Below are 17,442 nucleotides of genomic sequence, written 5' to 3' on the forward strand. Positions count from 1 at the left end.
CCCTAAACTTTGATGCTTATCCAGAAGCGCTTTCAGGTTTTATACTCATTCCCTCCTAAAAGAGACGGTCGGACTTTGGAATAAAAATTTGCCCAAGATGGCGAAAGGCTTGTTGTTTAGAGGGCAGAAAAATGGAGGATATTGTAATATACACAAAGGGATAAATTTCAACAACTCGGCCCAACGCCGCAGCTGCTTGTTTCTCTTTACAAGGACGGGACGCGCACAAAGCCGCGGACAGAGGGGCCCGCAGCGAGCCGGCTGTGAGGAGCGGCGCCCGCTCCCGGGCCGCGCCGCGCCCCGCGGAAGGAAGGGAGGGAGGGAGGAAGGGAGGGAGCGCCTACTCACCCGCGCGCGGGAGCGGGGGCTGCACGGGGACAGGGGTCGCCTGCGGAGGGACAGGGCGTGCTCCGGCCGCTGCCCCGCGGCCGCTTCGCGCGGCCCCGCCTCGCGCCCGCCCTGACACCCCCGACCGAGGGGAGCGGGGCAGCGCCCGCCGCCAAGAGCGGAACGGGGCGGGAGGGCCGCCGGGAGCGGAGCGTACCGCACAGCGCCACACAAAAGAGCCGCCCGGTGGCCGCTAGCAGCCGCCGCGCCGCGCCGCCCCGGAGGCTGCGGGCGTCCGTCGGCAGAGACGTGACCGGCGCCGCCCGGCCAAAGCACGGGCGTGCGGCCATGAGCAAAGTTTAAAATCGCTCGGAACACAGCCGTCCCGTCTGCAGACACTCCCGCCCCGGCCTTTCCCCAGGACTCACCTCTACGCAGCCACTCCGCCACCCGCCCGCAGCCTTGCCCGGGCAGGGCCCCGCAGCGGGACTCGCGCTCGGCCCACACAACAAAGGGGCGATACGCACCGGCGGGGACGCGGCCGGCGAGGCGGGCGCTACCCGGGTTCGGGAGCCTCGGCGCGGCAGAACACCAACCTACCCCAGCCGCTCACCTGGGAGAAGCTCCACCGCTCGGTGCGCGGGCTGCGCGGCTCTCGCTCTCCCGCTCTCTTCCCCTCCGCGGTGCGGGCGGCGCGCGCCGGGCCGGCCCTTCCCGGCGCTCCCCGGAGCCGGGCGGGGGCGCGCGCGGGCGGCGGCGCGCGCGGCGGCCGCCCCCAGCCGGCGGGACCCTGGAGGGGGTCGCGGACCCCGCGCCCCCGCTGACGTCACCACCGGCGCTGCCCGCAGGGCGGGCGGCGGGGCCGGGCTGGGAGCGGATCTCGGTGCGGGACTCGCGCCCGCCCTCGGGCTGGGAAAAGTTTCGAACAGCCCACGTTCTTCACGCAGCGACGGAAAGTTCCAGTCCGCCTGGGGTCATTTTTTAATGATAACTTAATCGAGCGGGGGAGAAACAAAGTTGCCCACCTTAAGAACCCACAGATTAAGTTTAGGTTAAAAAAATTAATAAAGCAACAACAGAATCTGTTATATAAACAAGTGCCATCTACGGAAAAAAAAAAAAAAAAGAAAAAAAGAAAAGACGATCCACTTCTAAGAGACATTTTAAAGAATCAACGTTCAAATTTTAAGTTCTTGAAGTACTCGATAAATTCAAGTAAAGCAAGGCAACAAGGGTGGTGGAATTAAATTAAAATGAAGGAGAAGTATTAATACCAGTTATTGACACAAGAATTAAAAATACATATTTTGAAACCAAATTTTCTCGCCTTGCCTGAAACAACCCATAGAGGTTCTTTGTAGAAAGTTAAAAGGTGTGCTTCCCTGCACCAACCCTTCACACTACACACATGGTATCCTTTTTTTTTATTTCCTCTTTCTTTGGCATAGTCTCAAGCAGGGTTAAAGTACACTGCAAGAGCCCAAGGACTGCTCCCTACAAACCATAACTCTATAAAGTTAAACCATAGTGCAAGAAAGAATACGTGATTTCAGTGTGATTCGGTAAAAACATACTTTCAGAATTCAAGAATATCTACAGCTTATTAACCTTATTAAATACTATGTATAAGGATTTTAAAAATCAACAGTATTTCTAAACAAAGTCGATCTATGCATAAAAAATATGCACATGTAGAAGGATGCCATTGTCTTCTGTTTCCTCTTCAGCCACTGGCTGCGATTTTAATTGTGCTGGAGGATCTTCATTAGTATTAACACATGGGGAGATTTCACAAAGCTGCTTCATTAGGGAAAAAAAAAAAAAAAAAGCCTGGCAGACTAGCTCTTTTTGCATGCAACGAGAATGTCAGCCTTACCTCGGTCATTTGTAACATAATAAGTGCAAGCACAATGATTGCAGTGCTGGAGCATTGGGGGAAGGGCAAAAACACTGCCTAATACGGATATGAGAAAAGAAAGCTTCTCATTACACAGTAAAATTTATGCTAAAAATTAGCGAAGATGATGTCTCGTGAGACTCATGCTAAATATATTAATGTGCTGATATGTTTTAAGTATTATTTTTGGCTATTTCATTCCAAGGATTCACATCCAGCAGCAAAGGTTTCCTAGCATTTATTGATTTTTTTTGTCCATCACATTCCTGTAATACAGATTTTAATCATTTCACTACACCACACTCAGTAATTTCATTTAAAAATGGAAGCTTCCATCCCCAGAAAGGCATTTAATTTCAATGACACACAATTTCTTTTAGCAGCAAACTGTCTCAACAGTAAAAGCTGGCCTAAGGTTCAAATGCATAATTTAGTCCCAAATTCTCCATGCTCTGCATTCCTTTGAAGCTATAATTTGACTAACTACCTAATAACTGTAATAAGGACAATGATTTCCTTATAATATGGTATTAAGCCACATTTAATTAACTCAGAGGCTGAGCTCTGTACATGTTTGATTGGGTCAGTACCTCTCTAACCTCAAAATTTACTAATAATGGTCTGAAAAAATGTGTGGGGTAAGAACTAGTACAAATACAATAAACAGCTGCTTTGCTCAGAATGTTGTCCAACAAAAGCTCACGCATTTTGCAATACAAGAACACTGCCACTCATATCATAACTGAGATAACAGAATTTTGTAAGGGGAAACAAATAATGGATTTAGATAATTCACTTTCAAATTTACTGGATGTTTGGTGCATATTTAATATTGCTGCTTGTAACGTTTAAAAGAAATTCTCAAAATAATAGAAATTTCATAATTACAACCTCTCTAACAAATGTAAATATAATATTTTGTTGTTATGAAGAGGAATTATAGTATCTTGTGACAAATAAAAATGTGTGTATGTTAGGACAATCTTATGTAATCTTTGTTTTCTGTAATGCTCAGCAGGACAGAATTTGATCAATGTGAGCACAGAACCACAGGTCCAAACACATACTTCTCTTCACAAAGTTCAGTCAACTATCCAAATTTACACCACTGGATTATATTTGTCATCAAAATATGAAGAATATCTTTCAATTGTACTGAATATTAATTTGGCTTTTGGTCAACTATTTAATACAGTCTTAGGTAGCTATATAGTATTTTATACTCTACACCAAAGTATGTTTTAAAAGTTCCAGTTTTTCCACTAGTCACAAACAAATCAGTTTTACTACTACAAAACTTACTAAGGTTTTAGCAATGTATTACAATTCCTTTGTTTTAATATGCTCATTCAACAGAAGCTGTTGTTAATGGACATTACTGATGCATTTAAAGTGATTAACTACTACATCAGAAACGTCCCTAGCTTTCAAATTTGGCTGTTCTCCCTCAGGCAGTATGAAAGCTGAAATTCTCAATTTTAAAAAATGCAAATTCAAACTGCAGCACATATACTATAAAAATAGGATAATTTTTTCTTTTGCTTCCTTTTCATGATGAATTAATTACAAATATAGTTAACCTTTGCATTCTTTTCAGGCTTCCAGCGTAAATACCATTAAAAAGATACAACAAGCCAGAGTTTTGTTGTTCCCTTAGTATTTTCTGCTATGCTTTTTGACCCTATCATTATTTTTTTTTTAAGTAGCTGCATGCACCAATGCATTCATAATCTTAACTGCTGAATCGGGAGAAAAAAGAACAAAATAAGCACCATATTTACAGACATGTAACCTCACGTTTGAATAATTACACTGATGTCACAAGGGCCATTTACATACCATACATACATGTCCAGAAGGTCAAATCCAAAATTCCTGTGGGACTGCAGAGGTAGAGCTCACTGTAATGATCTCTCCAGAGGCACAGACAGTTGAAGAGGTTTGTCTCTTCTGCACCTCTACTCACTGGCTAGCAGCACAGGTTTACAGCCCTTCATTTGTAGCAATCCAGCTGTGTGTGAGGCTACATTAAAGTTAAAACTGACACACAACATTTCCAAACTCTGTTCTTGACAGAGCTTCTTATGCACCTAAACAAACAAAAAGTCTTTGTAAGTATTTTAAAAGGCTATGCAGTATTCACTAGGGACTAGAAACTATATTATATACTTCTGTTAACAGGTGTTCTGTGCACTGTTTGTGAAGCATGTGTTTTATTATCATAAAATGTATTAAAACAGATTCGCCACACTGTAAGGACTAGCAGAAAGTTACCATCGATCAAAAATAACAAAATTTTTACAAGGCTAGTAGGGCTAGTCCATCCCCTGATGAAGAGTTGAAATAGTAAGCATTTAATGAATACTATTAATAAAAATAATTAAAAGCTTGGGTTTTTTTAAATAAAAGCCTGACTATATCATTCATTCGTGATGTGCAATCTCTTTTTTAAAACATTACAATCAAAAATATTACAAAGCCTTTTTGCTGAATTTGCTCTGTGTTTGGGAGGTTTATTGTCATCACAGATATTTGTCAGCATTTGCAGAGATTATGCTACCACTCTGACAGCTGTTTATACAATTTAACATGTGTAAGTGCTCCTGGCTTTATGCTCTTACACACGTGGTTTTATTATGCCATTCTGGAGTGGTCAAATGAGTATCTACTTCACTACAATGAATGAGGATCAAGGTACAAAAGGCCAAGGAATCTTTAAAAACATAAGTTTCTAAAAATTATAAAACTAATGTAATAGTTTTGCAACTGGATAAATATGTTCACCACTAAGTTGCTTTCATAAGGAAATGATGTGTAATTGTTGAAAATTGGTACATAGGCAAATTTTGTTTTAAAGTTTTGCAAAGGTGCTGAATTAAATTCATCTGCAGAGCAGGCATAACTGGCTTGCAGAAAACACAGATTTGAAGAACCAAATTAAGAACTTCTGAAGAATGGGAAAGAAACTAGAATGCAAGAATCTAGACTTCACATGTTCTATAAAAGCCTATAAATCTTCCCTAAGGAGTTTCTGCATCAGCCTGTGTTACAGACAACTTACCAAATACACTTCATAGAAATACACTCTTCTTACAACACATCTCACTGTGAGAGAAGTGAAAGAAGCTATGCATTACTTCACTCATAAATTGTTAAAGGATATTTCTACTCATCTGAAAAGATAGAGAAATCTATGATTTGTTCTGCCAGTCCCATTTCAGCAGTACCTCATTCCCAGCCTTGCCTCCCATAGCTCCTCCATCATCTCCTTCATGTCTATGATCAAAAATAGTCTTTTTATTAACCAATTAAATCTCTAAAAGTGAGAAAAGACGGTTCAATCTAAACAATTAAAATATTAACCCTTTGAAAGTAGAGAAATAAAAAAATGTTCTTCACTAGGTCCCTTCTGTACTAATACTCCTGTTAAATTTTACAGTTAAAATATCTGGCTCTGTCTTGTACTCAGAACCAGCGTTGGATTTTAAGTACAAGGCTGCTTTCAACTGCAAGTTGTTTGGGACATAGATCCAGGATGCTATATTTACCCTTAGAATGAAATAAAAACAAGGTAATTTTAAATGTTACAGTCAGGCAATAAATTACCTCTACATTAGAAAAGACTTTACTTACATTTTTCTGTTTGATTGGAAAAGCACCTACCTCATCAATAGAAATGCTAGCAAATAAGGTACTGAAAATCTTTGATTACCATGACAGCTCACATTGTTCTATCAAAATCTTTGCAAATTAAAGTGGCTAAAAGACATACATAAAAACAAAAGAATCAGGGATTACTTTTGTATCATTTTTTCATTAGGTGTTTTAGAAGAACTAAAGCAAGGAAATACTAACTTGCAAATTCAATTAATTTTTATCTTCTTTCAAAAAATGAATGCTTTTTGCTATTTAGGCATATTTGGCATTTTCCCTCCCCGATATAAGTCTACAAAATACCTTACATAATAACTTGGTTCATTTTCTTATGCCTACAAAGCTCTCTTTTCTTCTGGACCAAAACCATGGTTAGTTTTCTCTGATCAAAGGATGTAGTGTGGGTTTTTTTTTCCCCTGTTGCTTCTTTAACCACAAGCATGGAAAAGGCCCACCTCCAAGTGTAGTGTAGATCTGTAGTAATTGTATCCACAAGTGAAACGAAGCTTTTTCAGAGTGAAACACAACAGCTGTTACATAGCAGACAAGAGACAAGACTACACAATAGTTTAGAACCGGAAGTGATGGCATCTCTTATTAAACTATATTAAAACAGGAAATAATCTTATGTGATTAGCCAACTTGGAACCTGGCCAGGTCAGAAGGATTAAGAACTCTTGCAAAAAATTTCAGCACAGTCTTAGTTAATTCTCACTGAACTTAATTTAAAATACAGCATATTACTACTGCATATATAGTGCTATATGCACCAAAAACAGCTGTGGCAAATTATTTTGTCAGTATATACATTTCCAAGTTGCACTTGGGCTATTAATAATGTTGCTTTTAGTGTACTTTTAATAATTTTATCCATAAAACACCATCCCGTTGGCCACCTGTAAAGCTACATCAAATTTATGCATATTGTCTTGCTGATTTTTATGTATCAAAACAGAATAGCGCAGAATACCGATACTGTGACGGAACAAAGATTTTTTTGGTTGGTTAGGTGGTTTGCTTTCTGGCTTTTGCTTTTTCTTTTTTTTATTGAGATACATGCAGTTCAAGTTTTATTTAATTAAGGTCTCTCATGCCTGCAAAACCTAGTTTCCAGGCAGAACCTGGCTTTGCTTACACATTTCAGATTCTTCAGCTTCTAGCTCTTCTCTTAGTCTATCCTTACTGTGCTTGCCATGTTGCTAAAGATATAAACGCATTTCCGTATTTTAAGACTTTGGTAATGCATCCATAAACCAGAAAATACGTGAAACAGAGCAAGGACGACTGCAGAAAAGCTAAGCTGGAGGATAAATGCATTGACACTTCTCTTTAGCTGTTGAGATAATGACTCTCACAACAATACCACAAACTGAAGGAAATACAGAGGATGCAGGTCTAATGTCTAAGAATGTCCTCAGTGTAACAGGATCAACCCATTAGTAGATTTCATTTCCCCCTCGCAACACCATAAATGCTATTCTAGATGAGGGGTATATTGAAAAGTACAATATACAAAGGCCCTTACATTCACTTGCTCTTTCTTCATTGCCTTACAAACTCTTGAAAAATACTAATGATTATAATCCTTTTTATAGACAAAGATTGAGATAGACTGAGATGGCTTGAGATAGATTGAGATAGCTGAAATCATAAGCTTGTCATTCCAAATCCTGTGAAGTTCCACCTTCTAAATATTAAAAAAAGCTTCTTAGAAATAGTTTTGTACCAAGACTAGTTGTATATGTTGATAAAGATGTACACATTCTACAAACTGATAGTTTTCTAGGAATGTATAATAATCCAATTTGTCAGAGAGTTCAGAAATAATATTCCTGAGTGCAATACTGTTGCCAATAAAAAAAAAATGTCTATCCTATTGCCATGTCTTCAGAATCTCTTGCTAATCCGTTATTTCTTAATCTCAGCACATTTTCTGCATCATCCGTTTGATGTCACATTTACTTGCACTATCTCAGAACTCACGCATGTCACAACAGGCTTCTTTCAGGGCTTTCAGGACTACAGAGAGCTGAACTACGGATCTAGAGATTATTATTGCAATGATCAGAGCCTGGATATTTTTTAAAAGTGTTTCTGAAAAGGCTGCAACATGTAGTATGGAAATTTTATACTGTTTTGTACGTAAATAAGTAACATTTCTTTGCAGAAAAGCAAGCATGAAAAGGACCTTTTCCATACTATTGAAAATTCTAAATACCCTACATTTATTGTTATATATTTGGGGATATCTTAGGGGGAAAAAAAAAAGTAACAAGAAGCTACTTAATGTAAATAGAACAGTAGAAAGTTGGCATATGTGTATTAATAACACAAAAATTCCACAGTCTTGGCCTTTCCTGTGTACCTTTTCCCTTCTCTCCCTCCAGATTATATTAACTTCCTTTACTGAAAGTTAAAAATGCATAAATTTATTGCTATCTGCTACAGAGATCTCTATGACAAAGCTTTACCTTAATCACTTCCTGGTGTGGTAAAACGACTAATTTGTGCTTCTGTGAAACCTCATAAGAATTATCATAAATGGGAAAGGTGTATCATGTTTGAATTTTTTATGACTATAGTAGGTAGTAGTCTCAAATTAAGCATGTCATTCCAAATTTTAGCAGCTAAAAATTCAGGTTTTTTGATCACAGAAATAGATAGATTGCTTTGATGCTTCTTGTGTCATTATGTTTTAACATAAACAGAAAAATAAAAAAAGAAGCCCAAAACATTCCAAGTGTCTAGTCTTGAATGTCTACATTAACTCATACTCAGCAGATATAAATACAGCTGCATTTTATGCATCTCATAAAAGATGTGTATGTTTGTGAAGTGCAAGAGTTAAAAATAATCTCTACGCTTTTCCCAGTATTTTTAGCAGGCTATATGTACTTAATTCAATCTCATTTTCTCTAGTACTTCAGCAGTTTAGGAAAAGCTTTAAACAGATGATAAAAAAAACAAAATTAAAAAATAAAAAAATTTAAAGGGCAAATAGTGGAATACCTCTAGAGTTAATGACAAGACCCAGCATCTTTTTTCTGGCTTTACCATATTAATGGTCCTTGGCCCACACTCGGCTGTGGCTGCAATTTCCATCTGTTGAAGCCGGTGCACACGTTGGAGCCGCCCGGGCGTTGGCGGTGTTTCACCTCAGAGAAGCCCCGCCCCTGAGGGCTCCGAGCCGCCATGGCCCGCGAGCCCGGGCCGGCTCCGCTCCGCGCACTGTCAGCTCGCGCTCCCGGCTCTGAGGGCCGGTACGCCGGGAGCGTCCCCGCCTGGCGCCGTGAGGGGACCCAGAGGCGGCCCAGCGCCTCGGCCCCCCGGCGCTGTTCCGCACTCCCTCGGGCCGCCGCGGCCCGCACCGGCTCAGTGAGGGAAGCTTGCAGACGATGGCTTGCAGTGATGACCTGCACTGGGGCCCGGCCTGCAGGTGAGCAGAAATGGACTGCCCTGGGACCCGGCTACCAGGGCAGCCGTGGCCTCACAGCCCAGTTGCACAGCAAGGGAGCTTGGACAGGTGACTTCAGACTGAGCCTTTTGGAGTTTGTGCTCCCTCTGCCAGACTAGCTGCAGAGTAACTGGAGCACTTAAGTCCAAGTTCCATCTTGGTTATTAAACAATATCTCTGCTTTAAGTTGCGTTTTGCTCATACAAGTTTGACTGGAGGTGACCTCGCGCTCAACTGGAGCGGTTCATTGCACAGTTAAATTTTCTCATCTACTTCACTGGCAAGGATGCTTCTTCTTCAAAGAAAGCAAATAGGTGTACTTGCTTCTTAAAAGGCTGTGTTTTGTGAAAGTGCTATGAAAAAGCTGGAGTAATGGCAAAGCATTATTAAAAAGGCTTGATCTCTACTTGATGTACAATCTGCTCTCAAAAATCAGTGCTGGTAGAAGCAGTTCAACAAGATTGTCCAGCACTGAACATTGTTTAAGAGTAGGAACAAATTGCCAACAACAGGCAATTTTGCACTGCAGTTTAACCTGAAACACTTCTGTGTATGTAGAAGGCAGAGACGAATTCTCATGCTGATGCTCGCAATTCTGATGCTGATGATGGCAAGAGGGAAGATCAAGGTAAGTCTCCAAAAACTTGAAGAGGTAACTAAATAGTATCATTATAGTTCTTCAGCAGAGAGATCTAGATGATGTCAAGGAAACTGCTAGCAAAGAATTCCCGTAGTTATATTTTAAACCTATCATTCAGCAAGTCTTCAATAGTCTGTCTTTTCCTTCATGGACATTTATTAAGAAGAGGTGTTTACTAAGGGTTCAATGAACTTGTGAACCCATTCTTACCAAGCATTAATTTTTTGTCATAGAAACTACAAAAATATATACTTCTGCTGTTGGACCTTTAGCTATGCATTATTCTTTACTAATATTTTTCCATTCACTCTGTGAAGGAGTTCAGCTAAAAATAAGGGGGTTTTATCTTCCCCACCGTCAAATATATCAGTTCCATTTTCTGAGCCACCCTAACTTCCACCAATTTGTCGCAAGCCAAACAAATTGACAAAAGCAATCTGAGTTTTGATTTCTTTGCCCTCCTTCTGCTGGAATAGTATTAATTTTATTGACTGATACTAGATCCTTTCATAAAAGGGTGAGTTCTGTAAGCACACCAGAGGTATTTGGTGTTAGCTATTAAGTTACTTAGGGTTGTCTGAGACTAACTATAATTGCCTCTCTTGTGGTCACCAGCATCTATAGATTTCTTGGCTGGCTTCTATGTGCACTGAAATATATGGAACCAAAATAAGTTGGCGGGGGTGGGAGGAGCCTCTTACACAATTTGAGCAAGTTGAGAAATAAGACTTTTTCTTCTCAAGTCCAAGCTGTGTTCCAGCTAGGACTGAGTTGGAAGCCCAGCACAGCTGGTGCACTAAACAGCTTAGGTCTTGAAAGTTTGGCTTGATGCAGTCAGACCTGGAAATCAAATCTTCCACACCTGCCCATATGTTCTTAATGTGCATGGACATGAATAGGTGTTCATGAGCTCCCCTTTAATCTGATCTGTTTGAACTGCCATCACATTCTGTAGTTTCAGTTATATGGAATTATGGAGTGGTCTGAGTGAAAGATCATCTCATTCCTATGAATATTAAGATGTATGCAGAATAGTAAGTGCAGCCACTCAAAATTCCAGATATCCCTCTTTTGTGAATGTTTGAAAATCCACACCAGAGGACAGTACTGATGTTGCTTCTATGCACAAGAGCTTCATCAAAAAAGACAACTACTATATAGATGCGTATGTCTAATAACACTCTAGGGCAGTAGAGATTTGGATAGCCAAGAAAGAGGCATCTGGCTTCCTAAATTCTGGGCAGCAGCTATCAAACAAGGAAGAAAGAACAGACTTTTGGAGGGGAGCAAGGAAAATTGACAACTTTGATTTGTATTCTATCGGTTTAAATTTTTCAGAAAACAGAATGGACAAAAATCTTAGATTCATCTTTCTGGAAGCAACTACAAAGCTGATGGCTAATTAAATGTTAGTCATCCATGAAGCTGAGCAGGCCTAAGGACTGAAAATTAACATGTTATAGAAATAATCCTGTACTAATTTATGTGCCTTACATTTTACTATTATAACAAAAAAACATTTTCAAGAACTGCACAGACAAGCTCCCTGAGCTAAGAATAAACAGGACTAAAACTCATGTGTGACATTGGTTTGGCCTCTCAGGAGTTTATTATTCTAGTGTAGTTTGGTGGGGTATTAGGAAAGTAGACAAAGGAGACAGTTGTCTATTCAATTCCTGAGCCACTTCCTGCAGAAGTTGGACCACAGACTGAATGAAATGCTGAGTTGTTGGTCTTTTAATTTAAGGAAAATGAAAAGCACATAGGAAAGCAGGCTTTCTGTCTCAAACTCTGACATGAATTGTTTTTTATTAAACTGAATGTTCAGTAATTAATCTTTATTGCCTAAATATGCAGTTTGACCACCTATTTTCTAAAATTATAGGGTATTTTCCAACTTCCATTCACAGAAATTTAGAGCTGTTTTCTAGCAAAGATCTTCACCACAGGTGCTTAACCTGAGCATCCAAAATAGTCAAGCAAAGTTGGCAAATACATACTTTAATATGGCACATATGAAAACTGATAAAATCATTCCTAATACATATAAACTAGCATGTCAAATCAGGACTACTTATTCCAGAATCAACTGTCACATAACATGGTCTCATATATGGCCTAATGACCATATTATAAAGAATTGGTTTAAATTATGTCTGCTTTAATTAATCTGTTCCAGATTAATTTTCACATGTAAAAAAATCATGACTTAGAGCCTCCTTCTTGTCTCTGAATTGATAAATTCCTCATGGGCCTTAATAGTGTGTATGTTACTACCATAAAAGAAGTAGAAGCTTGATGTCCTTCTTTATTTTGCACACACAAGCAACTACGATAATCTGGCTTTGTATTTTGACTTCAGGTGCTTTCCAACAGAACACTTGATTAAAAGTCAATGCAATAACAAACACATGAAGATTTATTTAAAATATCTCCTTGTAATCTGATCTTTATTGACATTGCTACAATTACAGAGCAGCAGTTTGAGACCCATGACTAGATAGGTGTTTGTTTCATTGAAGACTCCTGTTCTCAGAGTGCTGGCATTTTTGGCAGAATGATTTTACTTATGCATCTCAGTCCAAAGGTAATTTTCATTACTGTTGCTTTGTAAGCTTGGCAAATTAAATAAAAAATATTTTCTCTCAGTCCTCTTTCTGTGAAAAGGTAGTGAATCTATTTTGTCACTGATTGCTACATGACGGTCATGGGTGGGTAGACAGAAATCCACAACTCATGTCCTCTTGCTTATCAGATGAAACAACCTCATTTATTGTTTGGAACTTACTTATATATCAAATTCAAAACTCCTGGGCTTAGATAGCTCATTGGCTGGGATCTCTCTGCCCAGATCTCTGCCCAGTGGTGTGCTTTTGAATGGGGATGGCTGAGGGTCCCCTGTAACTTATCTGGAGACTTGTTCTGGCATGAACTAGGCTAGCCAAATTGCATTTGTGTTTATGGTCAAATTTACCTTGTCCAGTCCAGGCCAGCTGTACTGTGACAATATTGTGACAACTTATTTCAGGAGTATTTTTGTGTCTGTAAATTAAACATTTGGTCTTTCATAAGCTTAGTTCTTATTTAATAAAATCCAACTTGTTGAAGGAAATTGAATTTTAAAAATTAGATATTTTAGTCTAAAAACTATGTAATAACCCATGCATTGAGTCTATGTCCTATCTCCTATTAAACTTCTGTTAACTACAGCAAAAGCTGTAATGCGGCCTTCTGGGTTGGTGCAAGAACCTAGGCTTTGCTAGTTCCACTAGCCGAAGAGCTATTTTAATTGGTGTTTATTGATATCATTAAAAGAAATCTGAATATTTATGCTTGCACAAAATACAAGTTTTCAGTGAAAAGAACAATCAGGAAGGCATTATTTCCATGGGGCTTTGTCCTTTGACTCCACTTTTATCACAGTGGTCCTGTTTATCCCATGATCCCTTTGCTATCCTTTCCAGGACTGGAAACAACATGTTATGCTAATGTAAATGTATGAGAGCTGGCTGGTCAGGAGGTTTGTTACAACCAGAATATACAGCATACACATCCTGCATTCTTTTCTTCACTCAAGGTATTAATTCTTATTACTGTCCTTCACACCTGGAAAGATACAGTCACCAAACAAGACCTCCAACAAGTTTTCTTGCTGTTTGTTTTTACGGCTCACTCAGGATCTCCAGATAGCATCTCTGTTGCAACAAGCAACTTATCTTTCTGTCTGTTCAGGCTCAAGATCTAGTAGTCTCCACTCGGACACACCCTGGCTTTATCACTCAAATGACTACTATTATTTTGGCATTTACATTTGCGCAGTCACTGATTTTCAGGAAACCTGCAGGAACACAGATTTCTATCCATCTTCCAAAACAGGTTGAATTGTTCAAGACAGTAAACAGTGTGACTGGCAGGGCATTTGTATGAGCCTCATTTCCTTGGGAATGCACAATTGAATTATGTCTCTCAACCATGCTGGTGCAAGTACTGTCGCCTCTGCAGGGGTCAGGGCCTCCAGATACAGGGTAAGCAGAGATAAACAGTTGCCCCCTTTCAGAACATGCCTCCATCAAAGTCTGTCTTGGCCATCAGAGATGGGCACACCCACTGCTAGGATTTTACAAGAAGTCTGTAACAAAACACTGGAATTTATGTATGCTAATTGTTAAAATTAGACATGTAAGTGTGAAAGAAATAGTAATTGATGAATGGCTTGCGTAATGATTCTTGTTTTTTTCAAGTTTAAAAAAAAAAAAAAAGGTGACAACCAGGAATAGAAGAAGAGGTTGCAAGCAAACCTTACTGGAAAGGCAGAAGGAGGCTGCACGGACAAAGGAAGAAGGCATGCAAAACCACACATTTTAGAGAGCTATGAGTTTCTGATATCTGCAAAAGATCGTTCCCAATATAAACAGAGGCTTGTTGTGGGGGAAAAAATTTCTTAGGACTATGAAAAGGAATATCTTACAAGAATTTGTTTCAAGTAATTTTAAAAATATTTATTCTGATCTTCACTTGAAGTTAATTTCCTTGGCAGGAGCAGAAGCTCATCAAGGTGTTCTTTATCGCAATGCACTCAAACTAACAGACATGCTTACTACTTTAAACTAAGCAGATTGACTTTATACAAGACTCAGTTGTAAAACTCTTTTAGCAATCGTCTAGACAAAGGAAACAATTGCCACGCTCCATAAGTAGTTTCTGAAAGGTTTAATTTTAAGTAGGTAATTGGTAAGAAGACTGCCAACTCCTGGCATTTGCATGTTTCCCAGCACCATGGTACTGCCTGCTTTGCTGTCCTTAATGGATGCGTGCAGACAACTGCACACTCCTCCAAAAATGTGTACGTATTACTATTTTTTGTTGCAGATCATTTGACAAGATGCTGAGATAGATATAATTTTTTATGCAATATTTTTAGTACAAATGGAGGTAATTTCCTCAAAATAATGAGACTCTTCTCCATTTTTTTGCATTATTCCTGTGCTTTCCACCATTACCTTTGTTTCCATGTGATAAAGACACAAATTTCTCATGTTTATTCTTTTTTACTTTGACAATTCTGATGGTTTCTCCTGAGTCTTGATTTGTTGGCTCTAACAGGATACTCCTTTTCCTCATTATAAAGTAGCAGTGGAAAGAAGCATTTATTTGGCAAAAGTAGTCAAAAAGTATACTAAATAGTTGGTCTAGGATATAGTTAAACAAGCTACCCTAAAGCTACAAAAGAACCTATAGTTTTGATAGATAAGATACTAAATTATTTAACTAATGCCATGAATGTGCCTTAAATTATGAGAAATGACGAGTATTTTTTACTATATTTGGTTTTTATTTCATGAAGTGACAATAACACAGAAGCTATATGTATGACACCTTCCAAACAAAACACATTCTAAATTTAATTGTGCAAAGTGTAATCACAGGAATCTAAACATATTAGTGTAAAAAATTTTAATTCTGCAGACTAAATAGAAGCAAGCTGAGCTATGTTATTAAAATGTAAGATATTGTAAGATATTATAATGTAAGATAAAATGTAAGATATACACTTACTTTTGTGATACCTTTATTTTGCTCTTCACAGCTAGAGTCAAAATCCAGGATTTTAACTTCACAGATAAGCAGTAATTCATAATTCAACCCACTTTTCCTCAAATGTAAATATTTTTCTTACTGAATTTACATTATTTAAATTCAAGACAATATTACTTGTACAGCAAAATGCTAAATTCTTGCTATAGTCTGAGATTAGAAGAAAGATTATCTTGAAGAAGAAGCAGAAGACAGTTAAAAAGTCCATGACTGATTTTAAAGCTGACCAGTTCTTAATTGATTGAGACTCAGAAGGCATAAAGTGACATCAGCCTTTATGACTGTAACTGAATAGAAAGTCTCTAATATTTTATGAAAATAATCTTTAACATTGATAATGACATATAAACAAGGCAAATCTGGTGTTTTTCAATCTGGTGAAATTACATTCATGTACATGGATATGAGCCTTATTAGCAAGGGATACAAAGAAAAGTAGTAAAATTGCTAGAAGATGCAGATGCCATGTATATTTTCAAAAATCAGAGGTTAACTTCTCCTGAGTATATACACCCAACTGTTTCAGTGATGCAATAAGTGACCTTGTCCTTCTCATATAACTACCAAAAAGTGTGCACAAATTACACAATAAAGCGGCATAATGGCTTGCAACAAAATGATTTCTCAAAGGGTATTTAAAAACAGTTTGAGAGTATTAGGATTGGGGTAATAAAGTTGGTGTTGCAGTGTGGTCTTGCCTGTCTTTGCATATCACTGGGAATCAGTTAATCAGTGTTATAGATGCGTATTATATTGTTGGCTTTTCGCAAATATTAAAATGAATGTTATATGCATAAGGTTAGAAAACTTTGTTATATTAATATAGTTCCTTCTATTTCTGTTATTGATGAAACTTAGAAATAGTAGCATAATATACATATATGTTGAGCTATGGCACAGTATTAAAACAAAAACTACTTTTGTTTGTATAACCCAAAGACTGAAAAAGATAGTTAGAGAACCACCGCCCCACTCAGTTCTTAGATTATCTTGTCCAGATGAGGACAGCAGTGACCAGAGCTCCAGGGGAGGAATTTATTGCATTTCTTTTATCGGGGAATGTAAAACTCGGTGGAGCCAAGAAGATTGATTTATTGAAGAGAGGGAGAGTCAAAAACTAAACAAACATCCAAAACTTAAGAAGACTGTTTGAATCATGTATGAGAATTTATGAATATGTAGTAGAATTCTTAAGGGATAATCCTTTGTTAGTAAGATGTGCTCTCTTGAGTGAATGCAGAGACACCCAGCCATATCTGTATACTTTATTTTATTTTTATCTCCTAATTGTCTTTCTATTAAACTTTTAAATTCTATAAAAAATATGTGAACCTCTTTTTTTGCACTCAATAATAATTCATTTATGGCATTGCTTCAATGTTTAGCTTTCCAGAGCAAAATCGACTCCTGTGAACAGCTTTCCTCACAAGAGAATGGAGAAATAGTGTCATGGGATACATCAAAATTAGTTGTTACTGCAGCCCAAGGTGTCCAATTCTGATTTCAACTACTGTGTCAGGTGGTGCTAATAAACTGTTACAACAAGGGGAAAAGAAATCATGCTGCATCCGTGAGGAAAATGGGTACTGAGATAGAAAAAGGGGAAAAAACCCACAGGATGTTATGGGATTACACAATAGAGGAATTGAGCCTGAAATATGTTTCAGAAACCTATTTCTACCTACACATGGGTATTTTAAAGTAAATAAAATACTGTGAAAGCCTTTTTTCTGTTTTATTGGTGTACTATTGCTTTTTTTAGCTGTTGTACATGACATCTTGGCAGTGTGTAGTTTCAGTGGTTAACTGATAAATGACACCACCACAGGATTGTTTCCAGCCCCACCTGCTGGTCTGAAACTCGCCATTTCATCG

The 17,442-nt window shown here is 38.7% G+C and overlaps 1 protein-coding gene across 14 annotated transcripts in view; it reads right to left on the reverse strand.

The window, feature by feature from the left end:
- The window catches only part of BAZ2B (bromodomain adjacent to zinc finger domain 2B), a 113,425-nt gene extending 112,380 nt beyond the window's left edge, over positions 1-1,045 (reverse strand). For 5 of the 14 annotated variants that reach the window (XM_015634144.2, XM_019007357.2, XM_015634143.2 and 2 more), the window contains exon 1: positions 941-1,045. The gene's annotated coding sequence lies outside the window, so the exon portion shown is untranslated. Of the gene's footprint in view, positions 1-348; positions 422-940 lie in introns of those variants that run through there. The other 9 variants (XM_015634145.2, XM_015634142.2, XM_033515887.1 and 6 more) reach the window with 3 other exon arrangements.
- Positions 1,046-17,442: the final 16,397 nt, after the last annotated feature.

This window comes from Parus major, chromosome 7 (assembly GCF_001522545.3).
Source record: "Parus major isolate Abel chromosome 7, Parus_major1.1, whole genome shotgun sequence".
NCBI classification, from domain to species: domain Eukaryota; kingdom Metazoa; phylum Chordata; class Aves; order Passeriformes; family Paridae; genus Parus; species Parus major.